Source organism: Lissotriton helveticus, chromosome 3_1 (assembly GCF_964261635.1).
Source record: "Lissotriton helveticus chromosome 3_1, aLisHel1.1, whole genome shotgun sequence".
Taxonomy (NCBI): domain Eukaryota; kingdom Metazoa; phylum Chordata; class Amphibia; order Caudata; family Salamandridae; genus Lissotriton; species Lissotriton helveticus.
In genome coordinates, this window is record NC_136061.1 from 1,492,919,397 (window position 1) to 1,492,933,863 (window position 14,467).

General features: G+C 50.8%; 1 protein-coding gene across 1 annotated transcript in view; it reads left to right on the forward strand.

Annotated features, from left to right (window-relative positions):
• The window catches only part of PKNOX2 (PBX/knotted 1 homeobox 2), a 3,383,295-nt gene that overhangs the window by 940,121 nt on the left and 2,428,707 nt on the right, over positions 1-14,467 (forward strand). The gene's annotated exons all lie outside the window — the stretch shown is intronic.

The following is a 14,467-nucleotide window of genomic DNA, read 5'->3' on the forward strand; positions in this document are numbered from 1 at the left end:
CCCCGTCCTTCTGCCTCTTTTTTTATTTTTGCTTATTTAAAAATTGATTGTGCGAGGGCGTGGCAGCTGCACACTGCTACCAGGAGGTTTGCTTCCCTCCCTTCATGCTGTCTTACTCTTCTCAGTAAGTTACGTAGGGTTTCAAAAGTTATTGCATGATATAGTTACTTATATGAGTGTCCAGGAAAGAAAGATGGCTATGTGTTGCATTCAAAAGAATTAAGCATTGTTCCCTCTGGAAATATTCAGTTTGTAAATTAATGCAAAACTAGTGCAGAATATTTGGGTCACATATGTAATCTTTAATGTAATGCTTAAATCTACAACCATAAAAGGTTATAGTGAAAAATATATATTAGACCTCTATTGTAAACTGAATTGGTCAGTTTATTCATGAAACTGTGATGAATTGCTGCATGTCGATGTCGATATATATATATATATATATATATATATATATATGTATATGTATATATATATATATATATATATATAAAAACTCCAAGATACCCCGAAAACGAGTCACTGCAGCGAACGGGTGCCGTCTACACGGTGGCGTGCCCGTGAAATAGATACAGGCTCCAAAGTTTTCTCTCCTTTCCTAGAAACACACACAGCACTCGCGGGAACAGTAGCCAAAAAGTGGGTTTATTTACGCCTTAGACAGACGCGTTTCGGGAGAAACTCCCTTCTTCCGTGTCAAACAATCGCGTTTTGCGCGCCAACATTTTTTAAAAGGTAACTCACGGTCTAATGACACAAATGAGGGACTACGCGCACTTTGATTATTAATGGGCGCCATCTTGTAGGTGCTAAATGCATTACAAAGCATACATATTTATGCCACATTATCAGGTCTAAGTTGCGCATAGATATTGCGACTTAAACATTTTAAAACATATAGTTTTAGTCTGTGTTATCTTGCCGTGGATCGGCAAAGCAACCCATATAGGTTGCCACGTCCCTCCTACTTAGTGATCAATAAAAATACATTCAAACATTAGGCATTCTTTGTTTAGCACATAACCTGTCAAATCAAGGTATCCCATATATATATCAATATGTCATTTCATCACACGAGACAAAGAACATAAACGACAGATCCCTATCATTATATTCAAAGATTCACTTAACATCTAACATATTATATCAGAAAGATATTTTCATATTTCATCACTGCATCAGAGTTCATTGCTGTGCTTGAAGTTGCTATGGCTTCAACTCACTAATATCATAGTTCATAAATGTACGGACAAATCCTCTCCACTATTAAGTCCACCCGGTGCCTTCGATTGCATATCCACTATATATCTCGACTCCAGTCTCCTGAGCTTTAATAACCTATCCCCCCCTCTAGGGGTATCAGGTACCTGATCCAAACAAAAATACTGAAGGAGATTTCTGTCGCTCTGATGTTTGATCGCAAAATGTCTTGCGACAGGGTATGCAAAGTCTTTCTTGGCTATGGCCCGCATGTGCTCTAGTATCCTCAGTTTTACGGGGTTAATGGTGCTCCCCACGTAATTTAACTTATGGTGTTAATTATGGGGTCCATATGACTATGTACTAGTTGGTCCCTTATAGATCTAGCTTTCTTGAATGTTATCTGGGGCCTGGGGGGTATGTCCGAACCAATAATATGATCTGTCTTCAGGACATTCCAGTGTTTTTTCATAACAGATCTAAGCCAGCCAGCATCCTGTGAGAATGCAGTTAGCAATCTGAATTTGCCCTGGTCAATGGGGGCTTTGATTTTCTTCTCAAACAATTTTTCCCTAGTCAGCCGATCTACTCTCTGCAAGGCATTCTCTAAAGGTTCAGCCTTATATCCCCTAGCTAGGAACCTCATTTTGCTGTCACTCACTGCCTTTCGAAAATCACTGTCCAATGTGCAGTTACGTTTTAGTCTTAAAAATTCCCCGTACGGAATACTTTTAATAAGACTCTTCGGATGACTACTTGAAGCATGTAGAATGCTATTGCCCGCCGTGGGCTTTCTATACAGTGATGTTTTGATAGTGTTATTGGTAATCTCGACACTCAGATCCAGGTAACTCGCTGCCACAGAGCTCACCTGTCCCGTGAATTTTAGATTACACACATTGTCATTCAGTACAGTTATGTCATTTTCTGCCTCAACGATTGACCCATCCCATATCAGGAACAGGTCGTCAATATACCTGTACCATGAGACAATCTTCTCAGACCAGACTTTGTTTTTTGGGGCCCAGGCTACCTGCTCCTCCCACCAGCCCACGAATAAATTTGCGTAGCTGGGGGCGAAGCAGGAGCCCATCGCCGTCCCTAAGATCTGTCTAAACATTCTGTCCTCAAAAAGAAAAATGTTGTTCAGAAGACAGAAGTCAATTAGCTCCAATAGCATCTGATTATGTGTAGCATTTTTCAACGGTTTCTTTCCCAAAAAGTATTCCATTGCTAGAACGCCTTGTGTATGGTCTATGCATGTATATAGACTAGTGATATCAAGAGTTACAAAGCAGTATGATGATTGCCATTTAATTTGTTTAACATGTTCAATGAAGTCAGCAGTGTCTCTGATGTACGATTTCAAAGTAAGAACTGAATCAAACAAAAAATAATCCAAAAATTTAGATAGACTTTCAGTTAACCCCCCATAGAGGAAACTATGGGTCGTCCCGGTGGTCTATTCATGTTTTTATGTATCTTAGGTAGATAGTAAAACGTGGGCAGGATTGGGTTAGTCGTTTTCAGGAAAAGATATTCCTCCACATCAAGCATGTGTTTGTCATGCCATTTTTTCAATAGGCAGTGTAGATTTTCAATACTTTCCAAGTACACTTTTTTAGTTGTTGGTTCATAGCAGTGTACATCGCCTAATTGACGCATGGCCTCCTCAATATATTGTTCCCTTGAAAGAAGAACAATGTTCCCCCCCTTGTCTGAGGGTTTGCAGACAATAGAGTGATCGTCCATTAGATCTTTTAGAGCTTTCCTCTGTGCCTTTGTTACATTGTCAAACCTTCTTTGCGATGGTTTCTTTACTCTGAAGTTCCTCAGCTCCCTGATGATTAGATCCGAGAAGGTATCAATCGCATCTGAAGGTAACTGTGGAAGAAACTTGCTGGGAGGCTTCAATCCACTGTTCGGTGCATCTTGTTCAATGTCTATATTCAATAATCTCTGTGACAACGTCGTGGGTTCCACTGGTTCTCCTCCACTGCTCTCCTTGCGGAGATTCTCCAAAAGTTCACATGCCGTGAGATCATTCACATTGAGAAGATCTGTTTCTCTATTGGTAATCCTTATTAGTCTGTTTTCTTTGGGAGTAGGTTTGATTTTGTAAAACTTGTGTAGTTTCATTTTCCGAATAAATTTAAAAAAGTCTATTCTAGTTTGGGTGTACTCAATTCCATCATTAGGACAAAAAGTAAGTCCTAACTTCAAGACGGATTCTTCATCAGATGTCAAAGTTCTATTAGAGAGATTAACTATGGTCAGGGGATCTTGATTGGTTACCACCTGCCCCCTCTCTTGCTCCTTGTCATTCTGGCGCTTTGATTTTGTTTCGCTCTCCCTCTTTCCCTTCCGACCACCTCTTCTGGTTTTTCTCCTGCTTCCAGGGGTTTGTTTTTCCCTCCCCTTAGCCAATTCTGTCGGATGAGGTTGAACTCCTGTTGAAAAGGAGTTTTTTGTGCTGAAGCAGAGGGGCCCGCCACTTCATCTCCTGATTGTTCTCCTTCTGTGACTTCTGACTCAGAGGTTTCTACCCTTTGAGCGGTTGTCGCTTTAGATATCTGATTTTTGCTTGCCATGTCCTTGCGTGTTTGTTCATACTTCTTCGCGAAAGTTAGGGAATTTTGATTTAGTCTTGTACTTCTCCAACCTTTTCTTCATTTTTTTTTAAAAGAATTTTTATTGCAGCGGGAATATGTGTACAAACTAGTCATCAATGAAGGCAGCATCTTACATTCGTGGTACAAAAGTTCTGATATGGAAAACTTAGTCTAACACGGCCACACAGCTCACACCCCGGAGGTCGAGCCGCAGTATACAGTAGAGCATTATTCGTTAAAACCTGTAAAGGTACTCACATAGAGCTGTTTCTCAGGTAGTGCATATGGCTGCGTTTCTAACCTTCGGCTCCCCCCGCACCTGGCCCAGAGAGCATTGAACAATAACAAACAAACAACTTTCTACCCTCCTCCCAGTCCCCCCCTAAACCCCACCATCCCTTACCCCCCTATCCCCCATCCTACCCCCCTCTCCCACCCCCCTCCCCTGGCATGTCAGAGGTCCACAAGAGCAAGCCCGATTCCTCCGCGGGCACAGCAGGTCCGAGACCGACAATCAGGATTAAGCCATAGGAAAGGGCAGTCAACACGTGGGGCGCAGGGCGATCCCAGGAAGGATCTGGCCAGAGCACCCACCTAAGCCATGGTGTCTAAGGACCAGGGCTATCTGCGGGGGAGTCCTCGCTGTCAGAGGTCGGCAGCGTGAGTTCTAGTACCAGACGCTTCCAGGCCCGGGCCCGCTCCAGAGCAGTATCAGTGCCTGCCCTAAGTGCCAGTTTCAGACGTATCTCTCCCTCACAGCTGGCCCATTTAGTGAGCTCCGCTCGCCACCTCTCCACTGTGGGCCCCCTATTTGCCTTCCATTGGGACGTTATGGCTCGCTTCGGTAGTAGCAGACCTAGGTCTAGGAATTTACTAGTGATTTTGTTTTTCGATGTGTGTGGGAACCAGTGTAGGACGCAGTGTGCCATTGTGGGTTGCAAATCCCTCTCAATGACCTCCCGCAGAGTTTCCACCACCGCTTGCCAAAAGGAGCCCAGAGCCGGGCAGGACCAGAACAAGTGCTGGAAATCAGCCACTTCTGCCGGACAGCGTGGGCAGGCCGCTGAGTGTGTCGGGAAGTACCTATGGAGCCTGTCAGGGGTCAGGTACGCTCTGTGTAGGATGTAAAAATGCACCAGCTGAAACCTCGCATTGCGCGTCCCTTTCCAGGCCCGTTCAACTATACCAGACAACGCCATGTCAGGGATCTCCGTCGTTAAGTCCGCCTCCCATTTCGCCTTCAGAACTGCTAGTGGGGTCTGAGCCTCCGCAGTCATGTGTTTATAGAGGCACTTTATAGCCTTCCCCGTCCCCGCGGCCATCACCACGTATTGACAACCCGTGGATAGCGGAGGCTCCACCAAACCCGCCTTCCAGTGTTTACGGATCGCCGCAGTCAGCACCGCATGAAGGAGGAAGTCCCCCCCAGCAGTCCAAAGCGATCCCGCAGGAGGTCGAAGGGCACTAGATCCCCGTCGTCATATAGGTCCTCAATGGTTGCCGGTCCCTGGTCCTCCCAGTTCTCTAGCCGGTGCCATGAGCCCCCGTGCGGGAGCGCCCTGCATAGCTTGAGCGGGATCTCCGGTGCGTACGGCACCGCAATGTGGCCTCTCCGCAGATATCGATTCAACACTTCCGAACCGTCGCAAATTCCTGAGTAAGATGGAGATCACCCATCGGTAGGCCCAGTATGCTCCGGGAGATCACCTGCACTGGCCCCGCCGGCTCACCAGATCCGTTCTCCTCTCTCGTGGCCCTCGCTGCCCATTGTGTCAACCACTGCAGCTGGGCCGCCAGGTAGTACAGCTCGTAGTCTGGCACCGCCAGCCCCCCTTCAGCTCGAGGCCGCAGAAGCGTGGTCAGTGCCACCCTGCGCCTACCCGAGCCCCACAGGAAACCGGTCACCATGGTCCGCAGCCGACGAAAGTAGCTCGCTGGGATCCAGACCGGAAGTGTCCGAAAAAAATAGAGCAGCCGAGGCAGCGTCACCATCTTAAGGAGTGCTACCCTTTCCGCCAGGGAAAGGGGGAGCGTACCCCAGAAGTCAAAGTTCGTTTTAGTGAGTCGGATTGCCGATCCGATGTTGCCCTCCAGAATGTCTATGTTAGTGTGGTAGATCGAAGTGCCCAAGTATCGAAGGCTCCTCTCCTCCCAGGGCACTCCTTCCGAAGAGTGCGGGCATGGTCCGCGCGCCCGAGTCGGGAACAGGTACGACTTCGCCCAGTTCACTCTGAGGCCGGACACCCTGCTCAACGCCTGAAGTAGAGCCTTAGCTCCCCGCAGGGAGGCCGCAGTGTCCGCCAGAAACAGCAGGAGGTCATCAGCATATAATGCGATATGATGCACCTGTCCATACACGTCCAACCCCTGATATGCTCGTCCCAAACGGGCACGCGCCGCCAACGGATCGACCGCTATGGCGAACAGCAGGGGCGAGAGTGGGCAACCCTGTCGCGTGCCTCTCCCTACTACGCAAGCCTCCGATATTACACCTCCCGTCCTGACTCTCGCCGTAGCGTTCTTGTATAAGAGTGCCGTCCAGTCCACAAAATCCGTACCCAATCCCATGGCGCGCATAACATGAAAAAGATACGGCCATTCCAGGCTGTCAAAGGCATTTTCCATATCAACAGCAAACACCGCTGCCTCATCCACCTCGTAGGTATCAGCCTCCGGAACGTGGAGAAGCCGTCGTATATTAAGCGCGGTGTTGCGGGTCAGGATAAAGCCTGATTGGTCCACGTGGATCAGAGTGGCCATGTGGGGAAGTAGGCGCGTCGCCAAGATCTTGCTCAAGATTTTGTTGTCCAGGTTAAGCATGGACAGCGGGCAGTACGCCGACCTGTCCCAAGGTGGCTTGCCAGGTTTCAAGAGAGGCACAATGAGCGCCTCGCCAGCGGTCTGTGGGAGGCTGCCCAGACGTTTAGCCTCATTATAGAGCCACACCAGACGGGGCGCCAGGAGGTCGGCGTAGGTGTGGTAGAATTCCGTCGGTGGGCCATCAGAGCCCGGTGTTTTATTCCGCGCCATACTCTTGATGGCGACTCTCACCTCCCTTTCATCAATTTTACTCCCTAGAGGTTTTGCAGTCTCCTCATCAAATTCCGGTAGATCCAGTCCCTCCGGGAAGCTCTGGAACTCAGCCTCCCGCGGAAGCACCCGACAACGATAGAGCTCTGTGTAATAGTCCTGGAATAACTCATTTATCCCCTGTTGGTCGAACCGCGCCATTCCCGCATGATCTCTGAGTTCGAGGATAACCGAACTTCGGCGAGCCGGATTGGCTAGCCAGGCCAAGAGTGCCCCGGATTTGTCCTGTTCCAAATGCGCACGTCTAAGGTAGGCTTTGTGATAGAAGCACCTGAGGCGCTCCACCGACGCCGCCACCGACTCCCTCGCCTCAAGGAGTGCCTCCTGAATGTCTGGCCGCTCAGGTCGGTCCTTCTCCAGCGAGCGTAGCTTCGCGTCCTCCTGGTCAACTGCGCCGAGCAGGGTCTTCCGCACCCCCAATCCCCCGCAATGCAATGTCCCGGCACCACTGATTTAAAGGCGTCCCACTCGATTGTCGCCGACCCCGCAGACCCCGCGTTATCCCGAAAATACGACTCTATATCCGAGGCTATCGTGGCCCGGAAGACCTGATCGTCCAGCGCCCCCGGGCGAAGTTTCCAGGTGGGAATGCGTGGGCGGTACTGCGACCATCGCAGGTGCACCAGCAACGGGTTATAGTCGGAAATCGTGCGCGTTAGGTATTCGCTATGGGACACCTAACCGTGCACTTCCGGGGAGCACAGGAAGGCGTCTATGCGGACATGAAGTTCGTGAAGGGAGGAGAAGAAGGAGTAGTCCCTGTCTGACGGGTGGTGGGCCCTCCAAGTATCAATTAGCCCCCAGCGCCGCTGCCAGTCGGAACGCACAAGCGCAAGTCTGCACGCCGGTGCATTTAGTAAAGTTGAATGTGACCGGTCCAGGGCAGTATCAGATACACAATTAAAATCCCCCCCAAGGAGCAGAGAGCCCATTAAGAACGGTGCCAATGTGCGGGACAGTAAGGAGAAGAAGGCAGGTTGGTCCACATTCGGTGCATATATACATCCCAGCGTGAGGTCCCTCCCATCTAGTCTACCCCTCACCACTACATACCTACCCTCCGGGTCAATAAGCTGTTGTGTGCATTGAAAGGGTACCCCCGCCCTTATCCAGATGACCACCCCTCTGGCATAGGCCGAGTAATCAGTGTGATACACCTGTCCCCTCCATCTTCGCTGCAGTGCTTTCCCTTCCTGCGCTAAGAGATGCGTTTCCTGGAGGAAGGCCATATGTATGCCCCGTCGAATTAAGAATGAGTGAATCCTGTGGCGTCTATGCATGGTGTGCATCCCCCTCACATTCCACGTGAGACATTTGTATCCTAAGTCGGGTCCCATGGCAGTACACATTGTAGTTCACTCAGTCCCCTATGGGAGCCTCTGACACGTCCAGAACCCACCCCCATCCCCCATACCCAGTATCAAACAGTTCTACCCAACGCCCTCTCCCCAGGACAGATAACCAATGTGGTAACCCCATCCAAACCCTGCAAAACAAGCGTCAATCAACAAGAATAGGCTAGGCTATGCGGAACGTCAATGTCAGTTAGATCCGGAGCTTCCCCCCGCCCCCCTCAAGCATCCAAAAGTTCACCCATTCTTCCCCCCCCTCAACAGTACAGTTATGAGCAACAGAAGCCAGCTGACCCCTGCCACCCTCTCAACAGCAAGCAGGCCCCCCCCGTGTCCCAATACCGTGTAATAGAGTGTCCCATGTCCTCACAGCCGCTTCAGCCAAAGATGCCGTCCGCCGTCTGCGGGGTAACCACCGGGAGATCCTTCTTGGAGAGGCCGTGAGCGCAGCTGGAGCCCAGACCCAGTTCAGCATTCTTTGAGTGTTCTGAGCCGTTACTGGAGGGGCTGACCTCTCCTTGGCTGATGGCTGCCACCGCCAGCACCGCCTTGTTTCTCTCCTGTTGCCATCCAGTGGGGGAGCCAGGCCGTCGCGTCGGTGTCAATTCAGGAGATCCGCGTCTAGGCGTGGTCGCAGCGGGGGTGTCTCCATCAGCCGTCCCCCTGGTTTCTATCCAGTCCCAAGCCTCCTGCGGTGTGAGGAAGAAATGAGTACTCCTGCCAATAATGACCTTTAGGAGGACCGGAAACAACATAGCGTAGGGCAGCTGCAAAGCCCTCAGCTTCCGCTTGACCGCCAGGAAGGACGAACGTTGACGCTGAACTTCTCCGGTGAAGTCTGGGAAAATCATGACCTTGCTGTTACCAATGCGTAGGTTCGACAGGGCCCTAGCCGCTTGGAGAATGTCATCCCGATCCCGGTAGTGTAAAAGGCGCGCCACCATCGGGCGAGGCGGTCCCCCGGCCCTAGGCGGGCGCAACAGGACTCTGTGGGCGCGCTCCAGAGCGAAGAATGGGGAGAGCCCCTCCGGCGCCACCACCGTCCGCAACCAGCGTTCCAAGAAGGCCACTGCGTCTTGGCCTTCCTCCCTCTCCGGGACTCCCGCAAGGCGGAGGTTGTTACGTCTGGAGCATCCTTCGCGGTCCTCGGCCCTGAGCTCCAGCACCCGAACTTTCTGCGCCACCTACGCCAATGAGGCCTTCAGGGTTGCCACGTCACCGGGAATGTCTTTCATGTTCGCCTCCGTGGTCGTAACTCGCTCCTTCAGCTTCCTGTGGTCATCCCTCAGAAGGGACAGGTCAGTGCCAATGGTGTCCATTCGCTTCTCCAGGGCCTCCCGCGACGCCACAATGGCCTGCATAATGTCACTCAGGGAGGGGTCCTGTGGCGGGGCTGAGCCCCCAGAGCCAGACACCTCCTCGGCCCCCGGCATCGTGTGACCCGGGTCATCGAGCCTCAGCACCTCAAATCCCTTTTTTCGGGTCCCCCGGACCATCTTGCGGTGAGTTTCCGAAGACCGCTCCAAGCCACCCACTCAGGTGCATTGCACCGGGCCCGACAGCCCTCAGTCGCTTCTGCAGGGGGGCCCCCAGCACCAGGTCCGCGTCCCCTCGACTCCCGTGGCCAAGAGCACTCCCACGCCCTGATAGTGGATGCAGGGGTAAAGTCAGCGCAGGAAGGGCGTCCCAACCAGAGTCCTCAGGGAGGGCTCCAGGGCCTGCCCGAGGCGGCCATCCGCTGCAGCAATCGACAGGAAAGTGGGGGAGCCGGCTCGTGGATAGCAGGGGGTGTACTCTGTCGCAAGGGGCAGACTCCTGAAGTTCTAGGCCATTCACTGCAAGTCCAGCGTGGGCCCCGCCAAGAGTGGGGAGGAAGATGAGGCCCCCCAGGTCTTCTCCCGCCCGGGGGCACCCAGCGGAGCAGTCAGTGCCAGCACCGTCGGCCCTGGGACACTAGAGATCTCAGGGGGGTGGCCCACCGGGCCGTGGTAGCTACTTGCAGGCCTCCCGTGAAGGCGTCCCCTGGACCTTCCGACGCCACCTCTCGACAGGCCCTCTGTCTCAAGCAGCCCCCCTGCCAGTGCTCCCGGTCGTCGTGCCCCTCCCGGTACAGGGTCCGCTGTTGCTCCCGCTTCAGTAACCGGAGACTCCTTCACGAGGGAGGGAACTGCAGGCCTCCCGACGTGTCCAGCCAGAAGTCCGGGGCCCGGGGCACTCACACGGGCGCCGCCATCTTGGGGTCAGGCGGCCCGCGAATTCATCGGTCCAGGGCGCTTCCAAGCCGCCTCGTCAGCCCGCTCTCCCCACCTCTGATTGTGTGCAGGGCGCTCCGCTCCAGGTGCCGCCGGGTCCTCCACCCCAGCGAGCCTCCGTCTATCAGCTGCCCGCCTGCGTCAGGCAGCCCGGACTGTGACTGCCGCCGCCATTTTGCGCTATCAGCGCGCCAACCACTCCGGGGGGAGAAACGGTCATTTTCGGCGGTCTCGGGGGCACCCAGCTCCTCCAGGCTTCGCCCCCTATGCTCCCCAGACCATCCGATGTCAGGTGGGGGCCAGGGGTCCGGTGTCGGGGGTCAGGATGCGTGGTTGCGAGGGGGGGTTGCGGAGGAGCCCCGGAGTCCTGCTGCCATTTACATCAGCGCCCAAGCCACGCCCCCCTCCAACCTTGTCTTCATTGCTTGTCTAAGTTGATCTTGCTGATCTTTCTCTGCGTTGGCAAGCAGCTCTTCTTCCAGAGCTTCGATTTCCTTCAGGGTACGATCTTTGTCACTCCATGCAAACTGTATCAAGATTTCCAGCATGCCTTTGCACGACAGTTTGATGTGTGCCGCCCAAGCTTCTAGTAGAAGCGGATCCGGATTTTCGTACGCTGTAACTGTGACCCTTTATACTTCAAAATTGGTTTGTAGTGAGGTACCCTCCCACCATTTGCACACCTCCCTCTCGTACAGTCTCTCGAGTTTCATGTATTGGTTGGCCAAGGTACTCTTAACAATAACATTGTCTCTTACAGGTTGCGTAATGTCTGCATTCTTATTTTTAAACATGTCAACCACCGCTTCTCTGCGTTCCGTTACATTAAACATTTTTTCCGTTTGATAAGGTGTTTTCGGGTGAAGCTCCGAGCCCGGGCTCCACTCAACTATCCCACACTTTAAATATGCTACTGTTCCCTCGTTCAGCCAACCGCCTCTGTATGCTGCGATATATCGGAAGAGGTCGAATAAGTAATTAGGTTCGTCTTACCCCATATCCGACCGAGTTCCAGCGCTTCAGATGTCTTCAATATCCGGTGATTTTACTCACCGAGTTAATCCATTCGGCGGTGGCGGTGCTCTCGTTCAAAAGAATCAACGCTCCAAGATACGCCGAAAACGAGTCACTGCAGCGAACGGGTGCCGTCTACACGGTGGCGTGTCCGTGAAATAGATACAGGCTCCAAAGTTTTCTCTCCTTTCTGAGAAACACTCGCGGGAACAGTAGCCAAAAAGTGGGTTTATTTACGCCTTAGACAGACGCGTTTCGGGAGAAACTCCCTTCTTCCGTGTCAAACAATCGCGTTTTGGGCGCCATCTTGTAGGTGCTAAATGCATTACAAAGCATACATATTTATGCCACATTATCAGGTCTAAGTTGCGCATAGATATTGTGACTTAAACATTTTAAAACACATAGTTTTAGTCTGTGTTATCTTGCCGTGGATCGGCAAAGCAACCCATATAGGTTGCCACGTCCCTCCTACTTAGTGATCAATAAAAATATATTCACACATTAGGCATTCTCTGTTTAGCTCATAACCTGTCAAATCAAGGTATCCCATATATATATCAATATGTCATTTATCACACGAGACAAAGAACATAAACGACAGATCCCTATCATTATATTCAAAGATTCACTTAACATCTAACATATATCAGAAAGATATTTTCATATTTCATCACTGCATCAGAGTTCATTGCTGTGCTTGAAGTGTCTATGGCTTCAACTCACTAATATCATAGTTCATAAATGTACGGACAAATCCTCTCCACTATTAAGTCCACCCGGTGCCTTCGATTGCATATCCACTATATATCTCGGGGTGGTGATGGACAGAGTTTCTGAATGATGCAGAATACTCTTACCAAGTCAAGAGATCATGGTTTTAATCCATCACCAGTTTTTTAGCTCATTGCACCATCCCAGCTCAGAACCTGGCTATATGCAAATTAGTCTGTTCCTGTCCCAGTGCATGATGGGAACAGGGCAAACCAAACTACCAAGCCAATTCTTATACTGGGAAGGAGACAAGCTTCCGGGGACCGGTTTCTGGCATCACAGCCTTCGTCGGGCCGGCTTGCTTGAATCCTGATGGTGCAATGAGCAAGGGACTCACGTCTGAGTATACCCTCCCACACATAGTGTGGATAAAATCGATTTTGGAAAAAGGGGGTGGTGATGGACAGAGTTTCTGAATGATGCAGAATACTCTTACCAAGTCAAGAGATCATGGTTTTAATCCATCACCTGTTTTTTTAGCTCATTGCACCATCCCAGCTCAGAACCTGGCTATATGCAAATTAGTCTGTTCCTCTCCCAGTGCATGATGGGAACAGGGCAAACCAAACTACCAAGCCAATTCTTATACTGGGAAGGAGACAAGCTTCCGGGGACCGGTTTTTGGCATCACAGTCTTCGTCGGCCCGGCTTGCTTGAATCCTGATGGTGCAATGAGCAAGGGACTCACGTCTGAGTATACCCTCCCACACATAGTGTGGATAAAATCGATTTTGGAAAAAGGGGGTGGTGATGGACAGAGTTTCTGAATGATGCAGAATACTCTTACCAAGTCAAGAGATCATGGTTTTAATCCATCACCTGTTTTTTAGCTCATTGCACCATCCCAGCTCAGAACCTGGCTATATGCAAATTAGTCTGTTCCTGTCCCAGTGCATGATGGGAACAGGGCAAACCAAACTACTAAGCCAATTCTTATACTGGGAAGGAGACAAGCTTCCGGGGACCGGTTTCTGGCATCACAGCCTTCGTCGGCCCGGCTTGCTTGAATCCTGATGGTGCAATGAGCAAGGGACTCACGTCTGAGTATACCCTCCCACACATAGTGTGGATAAAATCGATTTTGGAAAAAGGGGGTGGTGATGGACAGAGTTTCTGAATGATGCAGAATACTCTTACCAAGTCAAGAGATCATGGTTTTAATCCATCACCTGTTTTTTAGCTCATTGCACCATCCCAGCTCAGAACCTGGCTATATGCAAATTAGTCTGTTCCTGTCCCAGTGCATGATGGGAACAGGGCAAACCAAACTACCAAGCCAATTCTTATACTGGGAAGGAGACAAGCTTCCGGGGACCGGTTTCTGGCATCACAGCCTTCGTCGGCCCGGCTTGCTTGAATCCTGATGGTGCAATGAGCAAGGGACTCACGTCTGAGTATACCCTCCCACACATAGTGTGGATAAAATCGATTTTGGAAAAAGGGGGTGGTGATGGACAGAGTTTCTGAATGATGCAGAATACTCTTACCAAGTCAAGAGATCATGGTTTTAATCCATCACCTGTTTTTTAGCTCATTGCACCATCCCAGCTCAGAACCTGGCTATATGCAAATTAGTCTGTTCCTGTCCCAGTGCATGATGGGAACAGGGCAAACCAAACTACCAAGCCAATTCTTATACTGGGAAGGAGACAAGCTTCCGGGGACCGGTTTCTGGCATCACAGCCTTCGTCGGCCCGGCTTGCTTGAATCCTGATGGTGCAATGAGCTAGGGACTCACGTCTGAGTATACCCTCCCACACATAGTGTGGATAAAATAGATTTTGGAAAAAGGGGGTGGTGATGGACAGAGTTTCTGAATGATGCAGAATACTCTTACCAAGTCAAGAGATCATGGTTTTAATCCATCACCTGTTTTTTAGCTCATTGCACCATCCCAGCTCAGAACCTGGCTATATGCAAATTAGTCTGTTCCTGTCCCAGTGCATGATGGGAACAGGGCAAACCAAACTACCAATCCAATTCTTATACTGGGAAGGAGACAAGCTTCCGGGGACCGGTTTCTGGCATCACAGCCTTCGTCGGCCCGGCTTGCTTGAATCCTGATTGTGCAATGAGCAAGGGACTCACGTCTGAGTATACCCTCCCACACATAGTGTGGATAAAATCGATTTTGGAAAAAGGGGGTGGTGATGGACAGAGTTTCTGAATG